At 42.0% G+C, this 14,835-nt stretch overlaps 1 protein-coding gene across 12 annotated transcripts in view; it reads right to left on the bottom strand.

The window, feature by feature from the left end:
- Positions 1-14,835, bottom strand: part of ARPP21 (cAMP regulated phosphoprotein 21) — a 1,021,360-nt gene that overhangs the window by 607,133 nt on the left and 399,392 nt on the right. The window contains exon 1 of one of the 12 annotated variants that reach the window (XR_013830185.1): positions 13,660-13,676. The exons of the other annotated variants lie outside the window; for them this stretch is intronic. The gene's annotated coding sequence lies outside the window, so the exon portion shown is untranslated. Of the gene's footprint in view, positions 1-13,659; positions 13,677-14,835 lie in introns of those variants that run through there. 12 annotated transcript variants of the gene reach the window in all.

The following is a 14,835-nucleotide window of genomic DNA, read 5'->3' as shown; positions in this document are numbered from 1 at the left end:
TATGCTAAGTGTTATTGATAACCGAGGAAATGGAAGTGAAAGAGTATTAGAGTAATTCTAACCAACAGAAATATAATACGAGCCATATGTGTAACTTTATTTATTTATTTATTGGAGTAGAGTTGGTCTACAATGTTGTGTTAGTTTCAGGTGTACAGCACAGTGATTCAGTTGTGCATATATATGTGTATATATATATATTATTTTTCAGATTCTTTTCCCTTACAGGTTATTACAAGATATTGAGTATGATTCCCCATGCTATACAGTATATTCTTGGTTATCTATCCTATATATAGTAGTACGTACATGTTAATCTCAAACACCTAATTTATCCCTCCTCCTTTCCCCTTAGGTAACCATAAGTTTGTTTTCTATGTCTGTGGGTCTATTTCTGTTTTGTAAAAAAGGTCATTTGTATCTTTAAATTTCCTATTACCACATTAAAATGTTAAAAAGACACAAAGTGGGCTTCCCTGGTGGCGCAGTGGTTGAGAGTCCGCCTGCCCACGCAGGGGACACGGGTTCGTGCCCCGGTCCGGGAAGATCCCACATGCCGCAGAGCGGCTGGGCCCGTGAGCCATGGCCGCTGAGCCTGCGCGTCCGGAGCCTGTGCTCCGCAACGGGAGAGGCCACAGCAGTGAGAGGCCCGCGTACAATTAAAAAAAAAAAAAAAAAAAAAAAAAAAAAAAAAAAAGACACAAAGTGTAATTAATTATAATAATACAGTTTATTTAGCCCAAAGTAGCCAAACTATTATTAACATGTAATCAGTATAAAGTTGTTAATGAGGAACTTCAAATTCATGGGGTTTTTTGGTAATAAACCTTTGAAATCCTGTGTGCATTTTACACTTTCAGAACATCTGAAATCAGACTAGTCACATTTCAAGTGTACTAGGGCCATGTGGCTCGCAGCTACTATATTGGACAGGGCAGCTTTAGATGTTACTATTTCAAGTATAGTCCCTGGACCAGCAGCATCAGAATCACCTAGGATCTGAATCAGAATCTGCACTTTAACAAAATCTCCAGGTAATTTGTATGCACTGCCTTTGAAAGTGCTGAAGTCCATGTAAGGAAAGCATTTCTTATCTTCCTGCCTGGCAAAGACTGCTGAACCCTTCTAGTCTGAGCTCTGGGACCATGCTGACACAGAGGAGGTGGCAATACTGAAGAGGGAAGGGTGGCACTCCAGCTTGTACAATGGTACAATCACAAACTGTTTAAGGAATCCCTAGGAATTGAAAACACCTGAATTCCCACATGTTGACCTATGCAACCTGCCTCTCCTCCTTCCCACCTATTTGCTCAAGATTACATGAAAATGTAACCATTCTATTGAGTACTAAGTGTTTTTGAACAGAAAAATTCATAACATAGAAGTCCCTGGGAAGAGATGGTCTTGGATAGGAAAGAATAAGGCAGAGTTCTGGAAAGGTCAATGAAAAAAGGAATCAGTTATGCAGCTGCCTACAGGAAGGACAGATCGCATAGCGAAAATGAATGAATTAATCAAAATAAGTGAAAGAAGCTATCTCAGCCCCTAGATTTTTGGAGGAAGGAAAAAAGAAAGCAGTACTACCAGACCCCAGAGCATGTTGACTAAGAAGTGATGACCTAAAAGGGACAAGATGAGAATCTGCAGGCAACTTCTTTCTTCTTTATCTTGAGCAAAACTCGTAGGATACAGCTCTACTTCTCTGTATTTAGGGGGCCTTTGCTAAAGGACAGTCAAAGCCTTCATGTGTTGGGTGCAGTTCTAAGACAATGCGTTAGCATCTCTAAGCAGTCCTATTATTGGTAGCGAATGAGGCAGTGAAAGCAGAAGGGGTTATTCCTGAGGGATGGGTCGCAAAAGCAAGGCATTTTAGGATTTATGAATAAAAGCACATTTCAGCTCTTCTTTTTATGCCCAGACGAGGTTCTCTGGGAAATGTTAGCAGAGTGTTATGGAAGCGTGCTTCTTGGAAGCTAGATGCATATAAACCTAGCACTAAAGGGCTGAGCACAAAGACACGAGTTCAGCTACAGATGCATCTCTGTGAATAGCTCAGTTCAGAACAGACACATTTCGGGGAATTAGTAAATGCAAGTTTTTGATTTTTACTGTTTGTTCAAACTACAGGTAGCAAAACCCTTTTAAAACCCCTATGCGTGGTTTTAAAGTCATCCCAGGCATATATTAAAAAGTTTTGTTGTTGTTTCAGGCAATGCCTTTTTAGGAAACAAGTGATTCCTGTTATTATTGCCTAACACATTCCCAAATCTCCAGCTCTCATTTATGCATCAGAAGGTAAATTGAACTATTTCTCATTTTTCTCCCTTAAAGGGCCCAAAGTTATATGCAACTAAACTGTATAGAACAAAATTTCCTATACATGCTGGTCGTGCTGGGAAAAAAAAAAAAGTGATGAGAAATCAGAAACACAAAGCAATTTCAATTATATCCACTGAGGCCAATTTTGGCCTCAGACAAGCAGGCATATTTATTGGTCATGTAAAAGTCACCATGTTTAGAATGCAGACCTGTGATTCCTCACCACATAATCTCACCAAGACTCTCCATGAGCAAAAGGGATAAAAACCTCTCTGAAAGACCTACTGGCCAAATGCCTATGGGGCTTGGAGGCTGGGGTTTATTTAGCCTGTATTTAGCCCTGGGAGCACCCAGAAAATCAGCTAGATCCAGAACACCTAAAGTCTTCCTTTATAAGGACAGAGTTAACTGGGACTCTGGTCCAGGCTGTTAAACATTCCTGGCCAGCTCACCCACGCCCCACACCCTTGCTGTGTCCATGGATGCAGGCTTCAAACACCAGCTGTCACTTTTTTTTTTTAATTTATTTATTTTTGGCTGCATTGGGTCTCTGTTGCTGCGCGCGGGCTTTCTCTAGTTGCGGTGAGAGGGGGCTACTCTTCACCGCGGTGCGCGGGCTTCTCATTGCGGTGGCTTCTCTTGTTGCGAAGCACCAGCTCTAGGAACGCAGGCTTCAGTAGTTGTGGCGTGTGGGCTCAGCAGTTGTGGCTCGCGGGCTCTAGAGCGCAGGCTCAGTAGTTGTGGCGCATGGGCTCAGCTGCTTCGCAGCATGTGGGATCTTCCTGGACCAGGGATCCAACCCATGTTCCCCGCATTGGCAGGCAGACTCTCAACCACTGCGCCACCAGGGAAGTCCCCCAGCTGTCCCTTTAGACTCTGACTCAGAATGTCTCCTCACACACAGACACACAGCAATACACACAGGTCCCGACTACCTGAGGGGACTCAAGCTTGCCGTGCTGGCTCCACGCCTCTGCTGCAAGTCTGGGTTTGTCATTCTTTCTAACTCCCCTACTCCCAGTGAGACTTGCATTTTCTTGTGCATGATTTCAGACTGAGCTATATTTTCTAGACCCTGCACTTCCTTTTGTCATTAAGAGACTATATTTATGTTGTAAAAAGTGGCATATAGTCCTAGTTGACAAGAAATTCCCTTCCTAAAGAGATGAAGTAAAAATTACAGAATAATAGAACTCAGTGGTTAAAAGACACAGTTGGGTCTAATGTAAGAATCCCCATAAACTCCCAACCATCCAACTGATAAATGAATCTTCTACACAGCTCGCTGGAAGGATCAGTATAAATCAGTATGTGCAGCAGTACATTTTTCTCAAAGGACTTGGCCTTCAGTAAATGGGGAAACATTCTCCCAAAAGGCCAAAAGCATTGAGTGGAGGGAGATCTCCCCCTAGAGTGATGTGTAGCAATCACAGAAGATGCCTTTTCAAGCTGTAACCCTCCTTCACAGTTCTACAATAGGCCCAGGGTGAGGTTAGGCAGGAGTTCTTTCAAGCAGATGGTCTGAAACAAAATGTCTTTCTGGTCTCCCTGTTCTAGGGAGAATGAATCACATCCTGCAAGTGTGTTGTGAGTTTCTGGGGGTCTGTCTCCGTGGGATTAGTATGACAAGATGAGAGTGGGTACCAGCAGCAGAAGCCTCTATAGCAGCATGGAGAAGATGGAGACCAGGCACCAACTCGGAATCAGAGGATGTGAGATGCAGGCTTGCATCTGCTGGCTGACTTGGGGGTCATCTCCTACGCCCCTGAGTCTCAATGTCCCCACCCATAGAGGCGGTATGTGACCCCCTCCAAGTCAGTAGTATGAATTGCAATAGAGAGTACCTATCAAAACACTAAAACAGCTGTAAAGCACGAGATAAGGAGTCGTGATGGCTATACACAGAACTATTCTTTGATATTGGTGGTGGCCAATGGCAACCTGGTCCTCTTCTCCCAGGGCAAAGCACTGAGATCCAGGCATCAGGGAATGAAGCTCTAATTCTTAGGAAGCTTCCCCTGCCGGGTGAGGATGCAGACCGTGAGCTCAGGAGGTCCATCTTGATTCTGTGATCACCATCCAGAACATCCAACAGCCCAAAGGGGTCATCACACTGATGTGCACAAGTGAGGAAAAAGGGAGCTCAGAGGGAAATGGAGAGGAGTCAGCCCAAACTTGGGCCCATGACAGAAAGCAGCCAACCTAATGGTAAAGTAGCAGCATTTTCTTACTGATGGGTAAATTCATGAAGAGAGACACAGGTAGACTTAGGTAGGGTCTGTAGGTGCAAACAGGTTTTTCAAAAGGCAGATTCTCAAATGTAAAATATAACATTACATTTAATGAAAAAGTATAATCTAAACTCATAAATCATTTGTAACAAACACAAAAGCGAAAAGAAAGAAAGATGATGTTAGTGTCAGACGATGTATGTACATTTTTATCCTACATTTCTATTACAACTTGGAAAGGAGAGTATTACTGTCTCCATTTTACAGATGAGGAAACTGAGACACAGGGAGACTGGACCACGTGGGAAGCAGAAAGAGGACTCAAACAGAAGGCTGCCTCTGGAGCATATGTTGTCCTAACAGCACCATCATTGGCATCAGCCCACTGTTGTCCTCACGATGCAGGGCACAGCGAAATAAGTACCAGACAGAGCATAAATAGCACATGAAGACAGTAAGAATTGGAGAGATTCATTATTTCTGGACTTAGAGAAGATTTTATAGACATGATGGTATTCAAGCAGGGTGTGGAAGAAGGCAGACACTTGACTGAGTGGCTAGCTAGAGATTCAGCAAGATGAGGACTGTTCTTTGATTCAGGACTTGAGGAATTATTCAAATGTCTCAGAGCCAGTGAGATGGGGAATACTGCACAGGGATTGTTCAGGGCTGCCTTTTCCACAGACAGTGCTCCAACCCAGCAAGCTCTCTCCACAGAAAAAGGGGAAGCTGGCATCCTCAGGTAGAGCTCAGACCTCAGGATCCAGGCATCTGACTAGAGAGGGCCTGGGAGGAAGATGTCAGCCTGGCCAATCCTCAGTCCCTGCCTCTAGGGAAGCAACACAGACCTGCCTCAATTCCACCAGAGGGCTTCCAAGCAGACTGGGCTATGAAGGCCAAGGGCCCCTGCCTCGCATCCCTCCAGCCCACAGAACGTGAAGTTGTCAGCATTATCACAGCAGGGCCCCTGTGGTCAAGAAGTTCCTTTGCAGAAAGTGCATCATGTTGCTTGCAGGAATTTTCTGTCTAATAGCTAGGCTGTTGTTTAATGGGAACCATGCTGTAATAAACATGCATTAGCTCCATTAAATGATGGCCAGAGATGGAAAAAGCCCTACAGGGCTTCCCTGGTGGCGCAGTGGTTGAGAGTCCGCCTGCCGATGCAGGGGACACGGGTTCGTGCCCAGGTCCGGGAAGATCCCACATGCCGCGGAGCGGCTGGGCCCATGAGCCACGGCCGCTGAGCCTGCACGTCCGGAGCCTGTGCTCCGCAACGGGAGAGGCCACAACAGTGAGAGGCCTGCGTACTGCAAAAAAAAAAAAAAAAAAAAAAAAAAGCCCTACAGATGTGGCTGTCAATTTTGTTCATGCTACACAATGAACCTACCTAATGTTGATGCTAAAAGCACTTTAATAGGTAAACTGTGCCCCTCATTTTTTAACTCCCCCCCAACCCAACAAATTGTTTGCTTCTCTAAATGTTTCTACAGACATCAGAACAGTATAGATCTATTATTTCAGTCAAATCTCAATTGTTCACTGCAATAATGACTGTGCGTCACAAAATACACCAAAATCCAACCTAGTTTTGAAAATTCAGTTTAGTTTAGAAATAAGATTTTTCAAACTAAGTGTTTGAAATTCATCTGCTTCTTCCCTTTATTTATTTTATAAAGTTGCCACAAATTAGGCCTGAGAGGTAGAGTGGAGGGGAGGCAAAATCCTGTAATTGGGGAAGCTTGAAAAACTTGACTGAGTGATCTTGGGCATGTCAGTTAAACTCCCTGGGTGGAAGTCCCTCCATCTGTCAAGTATGAAAAACAGAATAATATACTGTGTCTTAGACCAAGGATTTTTCTAGGAAAAAAATAAGATAGTGCTTCTAAACATGTGCTGCTGCTTTTTTTTTAGAAATTTGAAATTTGGTATTTTATTTTATTTTTCTAAGCGCATGTATTTATTTTAAATTTATTTATTTATTTATGTATTTTTTTTATTTTTGGCTGTGTCAGGTCTTCGTTGTGGCATGTGGGATCTTTCGTTGTGGCATGTGGTCTCTCTAGTTGTGGTGCGTGGGCTCTGTAGTTTGCAGCAAATGGGCTTTCTAGTTGAGGCGCGTGAACTCAGTAGTTGGAGGCACATGGGCTTATTTGCCCCTCAGCATGTGGCATCTTACTTTCCTGACCAGGGATTGAGCCCATGTCCCCTGCATTGGAAGGCAGATTCTTTACCACTGGACCACCAGTGAAGTCCCAACATGTGCTTCTTAAACTGTAAAGCATCACAAGGATGTAAAACATGATGCATAGGAGAAAAGCACACAAACTGTAAAGACATGTTGCAAGCAGAGTATATATTAAAAAACAATGAGGAACAGTAAGGATTGCTATTAAGCAGAGCAGATGAGCTATGCGTGTTTATCTACTTTTTCTGCAATAAACTCTAATGAAATAATAGCAGAGGAATTTAACAGGGCCTTCCAACAAAGGCAAAGGAAAAAGGAGAAACAGCAATGGTAAAGAAAAGATTTGACAAAGTTTGAGGAAGTTGGAAAGCAAATGGACGATTGGTAGTAGAGTTAACAAAGTAAAGGAAGCTGTACGTAAAGTGCCTGCAGAAGGGAACCCACTGGGAAAGGGCAGCACGACCTATAGTCCTGAGAAAGGTGTAGGACATGGAGGACCAAGGTCACAGGGAGGGTCTGAGTGAGGCATGCATCTGAACACAGTTGAAATCTGCCAAGTAAACACTGAGGTTTTCACCCACCCCACATCCCATGTGAAGAGAAGCTTCCTCACTACAAGAATAAAATAGCTCTATAGAAAATATCTCCAGACAATGATAAGTGATAATTCTCCAGTAAAAAGCTTTCTCTGCTACAAATCACCGTACAATGAAACTACAAAGTTTATGTCATGTGCCTGGACACAGAGCTTTGATTGAGCATTTTCATGCCTCCTTTTTAAAAATAAAATGGGTAGCCAAAGAACACCAACAACTAAATAAAATTTTCAACATAAAAAACAGAACAGAAACCAAAACAAACAAAAAAGTAGAAACCTAAAAGACACAGGGAAAATGTAGAGAGCAACAATTAGATAAATAAAAATAAAACAGATTTAAAAGAAAGACTATTATATCCCAGGAGAAATAAGAGAAGATATCATGAGAGCAGAATGCTTTAAAATAAGTAATTTTTTTAAAACTCATAGATGTTGAAAATCTTACATCAGGAACCTTTTTAAAAGATAGAAAGCTTTGAATCTCAACAGTTTAAGGTCACTTCCAAATAGCAAAAATAAAAAATGAGAGAGATTGAAAAGAAGAGATATGATAAGAAAATTAAAAGATAAATAAAGAGAATAGAAATAGAATAATCAGAAGGGAGGAAATTATAAAAGAAATAAGTATTATTACATTATTAAAGAAATAATGCAAGAAAAATTTCCAGTATTGAAGGACAGGAATCATCAGAAAAAGAAAGAACTGAGATTCCAAGACAAAAAAAAAAAAAAAAAGCACAAAATACACACACACACACACACACACACACACACACCAGTGCATATCATAGGGATGTGTCAGAGCAATGAGCATAAAGAGAACCTCCTACAAGCTTTTAAAGCTGAAAAGAGAGATGACATGTAACAGAACAGGATCCGGAATGGCACAGGACTTTTCAACAGCACCATAGAAAACTAAAAAGGAATGAAGCATCATTGTCTAAATTACGATTTTCAACTTAGAATTCTTACTCAGCCAAACTGCTCAACAATGTAAGAGAAAGGAAACTCAAAACAAACAAACAAACAACAACAATCCTTTTAAAAATAAATTACTGGAGGCTATGGGCTACCAGAAATGAGTGTGCAAGCTTAGAAAGACATGGATGCAAGGTATCCAACAGGATTGTGGTGAAAGGAAACCAGTCTCTCCTGGAAGGAAAGGAAAAAGATGATCTCTGGGGACGTGTGATAAGACTCAGAGCTCATCTGAAGAGTCAATGTTGATAGATCTACCGAACATTTGAGAAGAAATCTGTAAGAAAAATGTAGCTAATTCAGTGAATGAAGTAATTAGGTAAATATTAAGTCTAAGAAAAAATGTTAAATTATAAAAAGAAAAAAGAATCACTCAATTGGCAGAAGACATCATTTATATAGAAATAATGAACACTGTGACGGGAAGAATGAGAGGGGAGGAATCAGAGCAAGGATACGTGTAGGCAAAATAAATTCATATGAACCATCACAGGAAGGTGATGAGCTTGTTAAATAAAAAAGCCCAATATAATCACAGTTTTTAGAAATATGGAGATATGGATCAGGAAAGAAATCAAGAAGAGTTTACAATGTATTCCACTGTGGAGAAGGATTGAAGAGTGGAGAAAGAGTTTGCAAGTTAAGTGGCATTTGATCTTAATTAATAACTACTTATATAATCTGATAAAGAAAAATAATTGAACTGTTTCATCAGGATTAGGTTTGATTTGTGACTGACCCGGTAATTGGGATCTTGGACAATTAACTTCACTGTGGTTCAATGCTCTTATCTATGAAATGGAGATGACAATAACACCTGCCTCAAAGAGTTGTGATGGAGGTTGTCTATGAAAATATGTAAAAAGCATAGCAAGAGGCCTGGCACTCTGTAAATGCTCAAACAAAAAAAACTTAACAACATTTTACCCCCCGCCCCTTCCTCCTCTTCCTTCTTTTTTACCTGAACTAAGAGCTTTAATTGAACAACACAAGGTTAATCAGGCTTACAGGTGCGTAGCCCTGGACCTTACCTCAGTCTACCCCTCAGAAGCTGTTTGGAAAATAACTGTTTTCATCCTGGAAGCTTCCCTGTGTACTGGGTCTACTTAACGCAATAAAAAGAAACAGTGACAGAGTGAGAGACTGAAAGAAAACATTAAGACACCAAATATCTTCTACAGGTTATAAATTATCTCATAAGGAAAGTAATTTTCCAAAGGTCAGTGCTGCAACATATATTCTGTCAACAAATTCTGCAATACAAAAGTTACATTAAATGCTACAGTATCTATTTCTTAAAAGAAATACACAAAAATGACTAAAAAGACTAAAGAGACCACTTAACACTTAATAACGCTGTTTTTGTATGGAGGCCACAAGAGTATATGGACTCACTGTCCTCGTTCCAAAGTACATGGGTGCTTCTTAGTGCAGGAAGGAATGAAATGGAAGATTCCAAGGAAATGCTTTAGACTGTTATAATGAGAGAAGTTAAGAACATGTTTATGCTGCCCACACTCTAGTCTCCTTGTGTATATTTAGGCTCAGTTTAAGCAGTGTCAGCCTCCTAACGCTGCCTGGCAAAGACCCATTCCAACCCCTGAAGGAGGCCCAGGGGAAGGCTTCTCACTGTCATAGGATTCCTGATCAGGATCCTATTTTACACAGAATGACAGCATGAGACTAGCACAGGTCCCCGGAGAACGGTGCTATGTTTATCTCTACCACAAACACAGTACCTCTTCTTTGCAGCTCACACAACACGTCATTTGTGATTTCTCTTCTCTTCCAACCCACTGATGTTAACCCTGATATGGGAGGCAAAGGTCTGAAGTTAATGGTTCTATATAACCCCCGATCCCTAAATGCTGTCAAGCGAAAGCTAATACTTGATGACAAAACTGATCCTTTGTCCACTGCTGCTTCCATGTGCCACGTTTAGGGCCTCTCTTTAACAAGCCCTTGTGCTAATAAAAATTCCTGCTTGATGTCGGAAGAAACTGCTGCTGTCACCGTACCAGCCTAGAGAGAGCTTCTTCTGAAACTTATAAAGCATTCAGAACTAACTTCTTTTTGAAGCTTTGGAAAGTTCCAGAAACTTTCTTTGGAATACAAGTCCACAGTCCCCTGAATCTCCTGACTTCCTCTGTGAAGTCTGTAGCACCATCATCCCACAGGGAAGGAGGGTACTTGGGTTATTTTTAGCCTTGTTCAAAGCAAAAAGTTTTAGGACCCTGGAGAGAGACTCAAGTTTCCAGGAGCAGTTAGTCTATTTTGCAGAATTATTCAGAATATGATTCAAAGAAGTGGCCAAAAGTGGAGGTCATTTTCAAAACAACAACAAAGCTCTCTCCCCACACAAGCTGTGGTATATATGCACAAATGCATATGCCATGTTATAGATAGTCTACTGTGCATACTGACTAATGTTTGTCATTTCTTGAGCATCTACTGTGTGCCAGGCTTCTTGCTCTAATCCTCATGACAACCCAGTAAGGTTGCTGCATTATTAACCCTCCTGTTTTCTGAGACAGGCTGGTATGCTTAAGGCCACGAGGCTTATATATGGCAGCACATATTCAAACTGTCAGGCCTGGATTACACACGTCTTTTCATTCTGATGCTCTGATATCTTGGAGCCTTGCTGAGCTGGAGAGACTGCCTTCTGAGGACCAGACAATTTCCAGAGCTAGTAAAGGACTGGCCTACAAGTGGCTTACCAGCCCTGATGCTTCCCCATGTGACCCCTGCATAGCGTGGCATGCCCCCTCCTCTTGGGAACTGTGAGTAACAAACCGTCTTTTCAATGGCAATCATCTTCTGATCTGTTGGCCTCACCATTCTGAAATAATAATAAAACCTACATTTAAAAACGAACCCTGGGGCTTCCCTGGTGGCGCAGTGGTTGAGAGTCCACCTGCCAATGCAGGGGACACGGGTTCGTGCCCCGGTCCGGGAAGATCCCACATGCTGCGGAGCGGCTGGGCCCGTGAGCCATGGCCGCTGAGCCTGCGCGTCTGGAGCCTGTGCTCCGCAATGGGAGAGGCCATAACAGTGAGAGGCCCGCTTACTGCAAAAAAAAAAAATAATAATAATAATAATAAAAACGAACCCTGACTCTAAAGTTCAGTATTTGCTCATGTCACTGGTTTTTCTACAGGATTATTATGTGCTAAAGCACTCTACCCATCAGGGCCTGGACCAGAGTGAGGCAAGCAAGGCACCTAGGGGACCAAACGTCAGGAGGCATCACACTCAGGTCCACACAAGTGCTCACCCTGCATGACACGACACGACATGACACGACCCTGAGAGGGGATGACTTGTCTTCCTTTAGTCTCAGCCCTGATGCCCATGTCCTAGGGTGACAGAGATGAAAGAGCCAGATTTTGCCCTCCATCTTCTCAAGAAGACAAGCAAGGAAACTAACTATTATAAAACAGTGTACTGGCTCCTGTGCTAGGGATTTGCACTGGTGCTGTGGGAACCCCAAGGAGGGACTCCTGACCCATAGGTGGGTGGGAGGGAGCAGCACACTAAGGTAGGGTTCTTAGCGAAGGAACCCTTTGAATGGCAACTCCAGGCATGGCTCCCAACACCGTTAAAGCTGGGGGTGCAGAAGTGCCAACACACATGTAAAGAAAGTGTTCTTTATTAGCAGTGGAATTTTTATTTCCAAAATCCATAAAAAAATTTAATTAAATTACCCCCCATCTCCCTCTGTGATCTTTCAAACTTTTTAAAAGGTTAATTCTTTTACAAAGCAATATTTCATTTTGACTTTGAAGGGTATCAAAACTGTCCTGGTTTGGATGATAAATTAAATGATTTTCCCATCTATGAATGATTTCAAGAACACCGAAGAACAGAATAGCATAGCATAGCAGAGCATAGCAGAGCACAGAATACTTCTATTAGAAATTCTGAAAGTCTTAGGTGTCATTTCATCAACCCTTTCAACTGGCAAATGTGGATATTAAGGTCCCGGGAGCTTAAATAATTGATATACCATCTTTAATTGAAGAGTTTAGAATTTAATGAAGATTTCTTGACTGCAAATTGTCCCATGCTTGAAAACCTTCCCATAAAACCTCTGAACTATTTGTGTTCTTTCAAGTCCATGGACACCTTACCACAACTTCACCGATGTTAAAGACAAAGATGAAATACCCATACTCCGTAGCCAACAGCGAATTTTAAATCATGATTAAGATCAGAAGCAGATTCAACAGTAAAAGAAAAAGAAGTCTCCCTATTTCTTATATTAAGATGAGAAAATGTTCATGTATAAAAACCATTTGTTATCCTTTTCTTTCTTTTCCCATCTTTTCCTCCTTCCCTCTTTGTATCTAAATTTTTTAAGAAGCCACCCGATCTCTTTCTGATATTTCCCTTTAACTAGCAGAAACCTATAGGATCTATTTGTCATGGGTCCACGACTTAAGCGTTGAATTACTCTGTTGAAGTCCTAGCCAGCTGGAAACATCTCTCGCCTGATTTTGAAGATGGACACCACAAGCTTTCAACACATCAACAATTAGCATTGAATCTCTCCCAGCTGCAACTCAGAGGACCCCTCAGATGGCATGAAAGAAATTAGACTGTCAGATTGCTGTCTGCCTGGGTCAAGCTGACCTCCAAATGGTCAAATCACTAAAGACAGAATGCCAAAAGTTAAGCAAACAACACAGAGCACTGGAAACTATAATAAACAGATTGAGAGCTAACACAAAGCCTGAGATTGAGAGTTAATGTGAAATTTGTGGCCGGCTGTCTTCACATCACTCAGTCATCAGGGTAATTCTCAGCAGCACCACAAACCTGTCAAGTATGTTTGAGTTCTGGTCCTGTACTATTTCTTAGTGAACGAAGGAAACATCTACACTGGCCAGAAGATGTAATTGAAGTGGAGGAAAAAATATAAGTGCTGGGTTTTGAGGTGGAAGATACTCTGGGGAAGGGACAACAGTGATTACATAAATTCATAAATTATGTTATGTGGACCAAAATGCACGCAAACTTCTCCTGTGGATGGTGTGATCCAAGTTCAAACAGTCATACTAAGAGGGGCTGGAGGAAAACAAATCAAGAGGGATAATCAGAGGGCTGGATCATAAAGCAAGGAAATATGATCTCCATCCACCCTTAGCAGCTAGGTCTGTGAGCAACGAACATACATTCATGCTAAGTAGTTGTTTGGGCTGAATGTCTGTGTCTCCCACAAAATTCACATACTGAAACCCTAAATCCCAATGTGATGCTATTTGGAAATGGAGCCTTTGGGAGGTAACTGGGTTGAGGATGTAGCAAGAAGGCAGCCACCTGCAAGCCAGGAAGAGAGTCCTTACCAGAAATGGAATCATCTAGCACCTTGACCTTGGACTTCCAAGCCTCCAGAACTGCAAGAAAATAAATTTCCATTGTTTAAGTCACCCCATATGTGATATTTTGCTACGGCAGCCTGAGCAGACTAATACAGATTTTGGTATCAAGAAGTGGATACTGTTGTAACAAATAGCTAAAAGTGTGGAAGTGACTTAGGAACTGGTAATGGGTAGAGGCTGGCAGTGTTTTGAGGTCTGTGCTAGAAATATGGAAGCTAAAGGCAATTCTGGTGAAAGCTTAGATGGAAATGGGGAACATGTTATTGGAAACTGGAAGAAAGGAGATCCTTGTTATAAAGTAGTAAAGGACGTGGCTAAAATGTGTTCTAGTGTTTTGTGGAAGATAGAATTTGTGAGTGATGAAATCAGGTATTTAGCAGAGAAGCTTTCTAGGCAAAGTACTGAAGGTGTGGCCTGGGTCTCCCTTACTGCTTATAGTAAAATGCAAAAGGAGAGGGATGAAGATAGAATAGTTAAGGGAAAATGAACCAGAATGTGCAGATATTGCAAAATTATTAGTTTATCCATACTGCAAAAAAATGAGAAAGTCTGTTCTGAAGAGAACACTAAGAGGATGACTGAACAACCGTTTGAAAAAGAGATCATGGGTACCATTCATGAACTTAAGCCACCATCTCAGCAGAAGCCAGGAATAGAGATGGGATTATACAAGTGAAACACTAGCACCTGGTAATAAAGGGGACAGAAAAAAAAAAGAAATTGTCAAAATTAATTGATCCTACAGGACTGAACCATACAGCTACTCAGCTGTGACTGTGTGCCATGCTTTGAGAAAAGAAAAGAATGATCCTGAAGGGGATTCAGAGATGACCAGGACTGCCTCCACTGTACTGTGTGCTGTCCAGAGCCCTGGGGACAGGGGTGCTCCATCCTTGGGAGCTTACTGCCACCTGGCAGAGCCTTGAGGAATGGACTATCAACCCCAGGGGATCTGAAGATGGGACCATGGGTCTAGAAGATGGGACTGCCACCCCGGTGGGTCAGAGCATTGAACCAATGAGGATTATTCTGGAGCCTTACGATGAGGTGGAATCTGCCTTGCTAGGTTTTGGATCGTCTTGGGACCTGTCACCCTTTACTTCTTTCCTATTTCTCCCATGGGATGGGAACGTCTAACCT

This window comes from Stenella coeruleoalba (genome assembly GCF_951394435.1).
Source record: "Stenella coeruleoalba genome assembly, chromosome: 10".
NCBI lineage: Eukaryota > Metazoa > Chordata > Mammalia > Artiodactyla > Delphinidae > Stenella > Stenella coeruleoalba.
Note: the sequence above shows the minus strand (reverse complement) of the source record. Positions and strands in the feature narration are given on the sequence as shown.